This window comes from Pelecanus crispus, chromosome 4 (assembly GCF_030463565.1).
Source record: "Pelecanus crispus isolate bPelCri1 chromosome 4, bPelCri1.pri, whole genome shotgun sequence".
Taxonomy (NCBI): Eukaryota; Metazoa; Chordata; class Aves; order Pelecaniformes; family Pelecanidae; genus Pelecanus; species Pelecanus crispus.
The window spans coordinates 66,511,542-66,518,250 of NC_134646.1; positions in this window are offsets into that span (position 1 = coordinate 66,511,542).

A 6,709-nucleotide genomic window follows, 5' to 3' on the forward strand; every position below is an offset into this window, starting at 1 on the left:
CATTATAAAATTCTGCGGTACTTTTTCTTAAAAGGAGGAAAAAATTAAGAATATAAAACCAACTGTTTGCCAGTTATTTTTAAATGAAAATTCAGTTCATGTCAAGCCCCATGATGGAATTATAACAGTATTCTAATATTTGGTTTTAATTATCTTTCTATTTTTTCACCTGCCGTATTCACTGCTCTATCAGAACTGGTGTGCATGAGTTTTTCTTGCACAGCACTTGCAAGAACTTGGATATAGTGGCTGAGGACATTTGAGGATCAGGACAGATTTTACCTTTTAAAAGTGAAGTGGTAGAAGCTAGGACAGTGTTATCTACCAGAGCAGGGCCCATTCGCCTGTGGAACTTACAGATTTCCAGTGTGTTGGGGTAATTTCCTGATTAATTTCCTAACAATTGCTTTGTCTGCTCTTCTCCCATATTTGTGTCACTTCTTTCTTCTGTCACCTGTATGTCCTTCCCCTTTTTGCTGCCTTTTCTTTGTCTTCTCTTTGTCTCTTCTTTGTCTTCTTCTCTTTGGTCTCAGATGGGTATTCCTCAGTCTTTATCAGTGCACTTCCTTCAATACAAGGAACTTTACTGGTGCCAGCATTAGTTATCTGTGTTTAAAACACCTACAGAAAAAAAATTTAATAGAGTTTCTCCCTTTGTGCTGACTGTGAAATGCAAAATATTCCTCCTGAGCAACACAGCCCAAGGTCTCAGTACTACCACTTTTTCATATCCATCTAAATTCCTTGCTGCAGGAATTCTACCTAAAAATTTATTAATCCCTTGCTTGTGTCTTCTTATTCCTCTCCAAAAAAGGAAATAACCTATTTCAAAGATTCCTCACCGCCCAGGAGTCATGACAAATTCAGCCCCGGGGAGAAACAGTGGCTCCACGTTAGCCAAAGTATACACTGAAATGCTGTTCTGGTGCTTATGGTTTCCAAACAAGTGTCATGTGGCAAAGATGTCACTTGGTACTTGATAGTTTAATCAAACCCTCAGGGGTAGCAGACATTAATTATCTTGTAGTCCAAAAACATTATTCCCTTCCTAAAGTGACATATTTTCAGTATGACAAATGCATCTCCTTTCACTTTTCTGACTGGAATGCTAACACCAAATAATTCATCAATGGGATCATTTTTTCTTTAATAGTATTGTTGCTCGGGTGGAAAACATTGCACAAAAGAAGAATATTGCTATGAGCACGAAGGCAAAAGTCAGGCCCCTGAAATAGATTGAAGCCTCTCCCATCATGCCATCTTTTCCTTAGCGGTTGTTAAGCGGCAAGTTATTCTCAGTTCCTACTTATCTGTTGGAAACTAACCTTGGCATTGGGATCTTTTTACCCGTTTACAGATGTTTATCTTTCTGTGAGGTGATTTTTCAGATGCCAGGTGCTTGACATTCTCCTTGGGTTTCCATTTAAAAGTGCTCTGCTGAGGTGTAAACTTACTCCAGTTTGCAGGGAGACTTTAACTCAAATGGGCATAAACGGTTTGATTACAGTCAGAAGGCCAGGCTGGTGCTGAGGTTTTGCACTCACCTTTAACAAATGCTTTTCTTTACTGCCTGGCCAGGTGATAATTTTGTCTGGCTACGCCCAAGAGACATCAGCATTTCTAAAGCATCTCTAGCTATCCAGGAAGAAAGCCAGACTCCAGCAGTCACCCTCTTCTGGCAGAAGCATTAAAATCTGGCATTCGATTAAGTTGCGGGTTTATGACTTGGAGAAGGCACTCGGGGGCAGTTTCGGCATGGAGCAGGCAGGTGCGTTCATCCCCGGGCCCACGGCCTGCGCCGGCGGGGCTCCTGCCCGGGGCGGTGCTGGCGCCGGAAAGCCAAAGCGGCCCTCAGGGCCCTGCCAGCCGCCCCGGGGCTCCCCCACCCTGCCCAGGGACCAGCAACCCATTCCATTAACCCCTGGGGACATCAGCGCCTGCCCCGGTGGTGCCGCAGCCGGGCTGGTCTCCGCTGCCCCGCAGCCCTGCCCGGCCATGGGCCCCACGTCCCGGCGCGGCCTCCGCCCGTGCCTAGGAAGGTGCCCGATGCCTGGAGCTGGGCTGCCCCGGTGCCCGCCGGCTGCCTGCTCCTGGCCGGGGCGGTGGGACGGACCCCGGCTGCCAGGCCTGGCAGCAGTAAGCAGTACCACAATCAGCAGTATCCGAAAGGGGGGCTCTTGCCAGCAGCCCGTCAGGCAACAAAAGCACCCTGGCACCATTTTAGCTGAGGAAAACAGAAAGAGCTCTTGGAGCTGCTGTAAAGTGTCAACAGCTACCAGCATGGCTTTCATTTATTTCTGTGAATGTCCGTACATGCAGCAATTGCTATGCAAGCGGTACGTTTCATTTCAGTCAGCTCGGTTTTTGCTCTTAGCTGAAAATTTCTTGGATGGCAAGGGTGATTTCAGAGTGGCTGGTGAACTACAGCTTGCTGGAAATGGCTGTTTCAGCGGTCACGGTCCACCGTGCCTGGGCCAGCACTGCTGCACGAGATCGGCAGGTGTCATCCCAGTGGAGACCCTGCAGTAAAGGATCAATCTGGGAATAACAACTCTTGGAATGACTGCCCCTCCTGTAAGTAGTGAGGCTGTGAGAGAACGTCTGACTCCAAGAGCAACGCAAAGCGGTCACACACGCTCCTCTGGAAAGCCGGGCCCTCAGCAAGCGCACAGGCGTCTAAAGCAGGTGCAAGAGTGGGGTTAGATGGTATTTACAGATGGTCGTGTGTAGAGCAGACAGGCAAGACAGACACAGCACCCACTCCCAAGGAGTACTGAAGCTTCTGGCAGGGGTGTGCAGACTTCGCACGGTTCCTCAGTGGGATGCTTGGGAAGAAGAAACAAAGTGTGAGAGAGAGGGAGCAGGAGACAGAGCAGAGAGAGAGACTCTTAGTCATAAAGCTAGCAAGGGGTGAATGAAAGCAGGGTGCAAATGACATTTTTGTCTTGATGTATGAACACAGGGATTTCCGCCTTTCACGTGGAAGTGAGAGCTTTGCCATGCATGGCCAGATATTGGCATAGAGTTTCATATCTCCCAGATTCACCTCCTCATACGAGCATGTTTTGTACCGCAGACCTGTGTTGCTCTCCGGCACATTGGCTTCTCTCCACACGGCTGGCAGATAATGTAATACCATGGGTGCCACTTTCACACTGTTTCAGTCCCCTGCCCCGACCTTTCAGCCTGATGGTACAGAGTCATGGAGAGGAAAAATGGCAAATACCATGAATCAGAGCCTTCTCCAGCAATTCTGTTCTGCATGTCAGCTCGGAAGGGTCTGGAGAGGATTTCCTCTCCTGCATGGTGCCATTTTCTCCTCATCCATATCTGAAGGTTTGTCTCAAGTTGCAATCCTATCATCTCACAACCTGCAGTTTTACCTTCACTTGTGCCTTATTGCTCAATGTTGTAAACACAATCTTGTTCACTTGACCTGCATACATTACTTCATTTAGCCTACTGGACTTCTAACTCAAGCCTGTGCCATCTGTGGCATAAACAAGCTACTTCCGTGCGCTACTTAATTGCACACTAATAGTCCTCTGTCTAGGAAGCCACTACACTGACTCACACAGGGTTTATTTACAAGGTACATTGCAGACAGATGTTTCGGCACTCTGGGCTGACTGGAAGCTGTGTAGCCATGTTAGAGAAGTGTTAAACCACAGCTGCAGGTTTATGAGTTGGGCTCTGCATCCTGCTAACTACAGTCACAGCTCAGAGCACAAGCAAAGAGAGCTCGTATCTGCTGGTGAGTGACCACATAGCTATAGATACAAGGAAGTGAATAATAAGAAGAAAAGCCACATACAAAAATTTGCTGGAATGAAGACGTCTGATATGTTTTACTTTGTTGAAGAGTATAAAGTTCAAAGATGGCAACTTTAACTTTATGAAATCCAGCAATGAGGAAGTAAACATGTATCACCGTAATAAGGTTATTAATCAGCTGGATCGAAGGTCCTGTTTAAATGAACAGGATAAGGTAATAAAGACTATCTGTGGAAAAAGAAACATCACAAAGAAGCAATCAAATGGGTTATCAAAATAATTGATTTTGAATGACAGCTTGATCTGCATTAGCGGGGGGAAAAGAGTGGATTTTGACAGTAGCACCTGTAGGTCAAAACAGTCTGAAGTCTATCCTCTGAGACTAAGTCAAATTAAGTGCAACAAGCCTCAGATATGGAGAAAAATCCAGCATCAGAGGATACCTTGCCCTGGCATCCTCTGAGCCCTCAGAGTCTTCCTGGAGACTGCCATGCTCAGTCCTCAGACCATCACTGGTGGTTCATCATCCCCCCTCCTTCTTCCCCTTTCCCCCTCATGCTTCGCAGCATTTAGTGCTGTCATTACTGACTAGGGTATGTTTAATGTTCAGGTGACCTAAGTTGTTCCTTCATGGCTGGTAGCTACCTCCTCCCCACCCTCAGCTAAGACGAAATACTTTACAACAGGTGAAAAGCATGCATGTATCATCTGGACTATGAGATTTACTTATACCGCTCCAGAGGCGTTTCAGGGTGAGCTATTTTACTTTACGCTAAACTTGAACAGAAGCATGCATTTAGATACAGACTTAACTCATTCAGCAGGAAAAAGAAGAACAGAGGGATAGGATAACAGAAGACTAATGTGTGCACCACCTTACCTGTGTGTGGCACTACCGTAAAATTTAACTAGTCCTAAACTTTTCAGGTCCCTCATCACCTGGAAAAGAAACTGCAGTCTGTCTTCCTCCATGTCCCAACTCTACCTTGTATCTTCAAGGCTGATGCTTTTAAATCTAAAGTCCTTTTCTCCTAATTTTCTTCCCCAGGGTCTCCTTCCCTTTGCAGGCTCACCTGTAATGCACATCAGGAAGTGGTGGTAAGCCCACAAGTCTCAATACTTGAATTACTAGCCAGGCATCAGCAAGTATCTGCCTACACACAACTGCATCTGCAGGAAGGAAGGGGTAAAACCATCTTAGACTGATATCACCACCTGCCCAGCTGTAGCTCACAGTGTGGTATAAGTAAAAAGGCAAAAGGTACTTATAATGTGCCAAAGAAAGTCTCTGTCTTACCACTTAGTTGTACATAGCAACTAAGGGAGCCCATACATGGTAAAAATCAGTTTAATGTACCAAGTCTCTTATGTGACGAGGGAGCTATAATGTAGCATACCGTCTTTACACTTTTCTATGTACTTGAAGGGTGTGCATCTGGAATGGTTCCACATTTTCAATGTATAAAATCTGATTTTATGTCTACCACTCAACAGAAGCTGAATTCATTCAGGGTCCTGCATCAAAAACTTACTTTGATAATCAAATTGTGTATTTAATACTAGCCCATAGAACATGAGCTCCGACAGGTCCAGTCTCCTCTCAGCCCCCAGTGAAGTCCACAGTCTCATTCAGTCTTGGATTAGACTTGAAGAACTGCACATAATAAAATGGTGCATGCAGAGAGAGGGCAGGAGAGCTGCAGCCTGCACACTGGACTGTGTTCTGAGAGTAGCTGAGGACTTTGGGAGCACAATGTCAAAATGCCCTGAAGGTGTTATAAAGCAATAACATGTTAAGTAAGGCCACTAAATTGGTTTCATCCATTTTGACAGTCTTAGTTCGCCACAGCTAGAGGGGGAGAAACAAAGCATCGTAGGCATGGAACAGATCTCTAGGCACCATCCAATCTATTTGCCCACCTTATTACTTCTTCTAGTTTTTAACGTGGCCTTGGAAATTTATATTATTCCTCTCTTCTTTACTGTATTTGAAGATTTAAATCCTTCCTCAATTTGGTTATTTGCCATAGGTACGTTTTGAGTTCCTATTCTCTTAAAAGCAAAATAAAACAACAAATCACATATCCTAAGTATTGTTCAATCCCTCCTGGGGTCAGGCAGTCTTGCAGAGCAAGCTATTGCACAGAGAGGACTACGTGATGTGTAGGCTCCATCTGCCCCTGAAGTGTGCGTGCAGCACCGGGCCAGCAGCGTGCTGAGCCGCGGCTCTGTTCCACGGAGACACTTTCCACGTTTATTGTTCTTGATTAGAAAAACATTCCAAATTTTAGAATTGACATTTAAGACTGAATAAAGTTCCAGTTTGGTTTTATCAGGACAAACTTTAAAATAGATTGTCTATTAGTCTTTGTTACTATATTTCTTTTATGAGTGTGAGCGGGAAGAGCATTAAGGAAGGTCATAAATCAGATGCATACTTCTGGTGAGTGCAGGAAATCCTTTAACATTTATGTTTCATAGAAATAGGAATAAAAGTGGATTTATTCATATTTTCTACATTTTCCAAAACATCACCCAAGGAGCAAAATTATCAGAAGAAGAAAACAAAGACAACAAAAAAAATCCCCCCAAAACACAGTGGTGCCTAAAGCACCAATTAAAAGCCATTGCCTCCTATTCATAGAAGACGACACCAAAAAAAACTTGCATTTTTATTTTCTTTTGGTTTTTTTGGGTTGGGTGTGGGGGTAAAGAGAAAAAAAAACAACTAAAAAATCATACCATGGTACTGAGACTTGAGACAATTCTCTTAACACCGATAGCGTGCAAGCATGTCCATTGGAAAATAATCTGCCCGTAGTGACTAACTCCCAACAGAAAACTTGGCTGCTTGCCAAAATGTAAATATCCCTTCATGTATGCAGGAAACCATTTTCAGCAAACCCAGAGCTGGTCTAGCAGGATGGGAGATTCT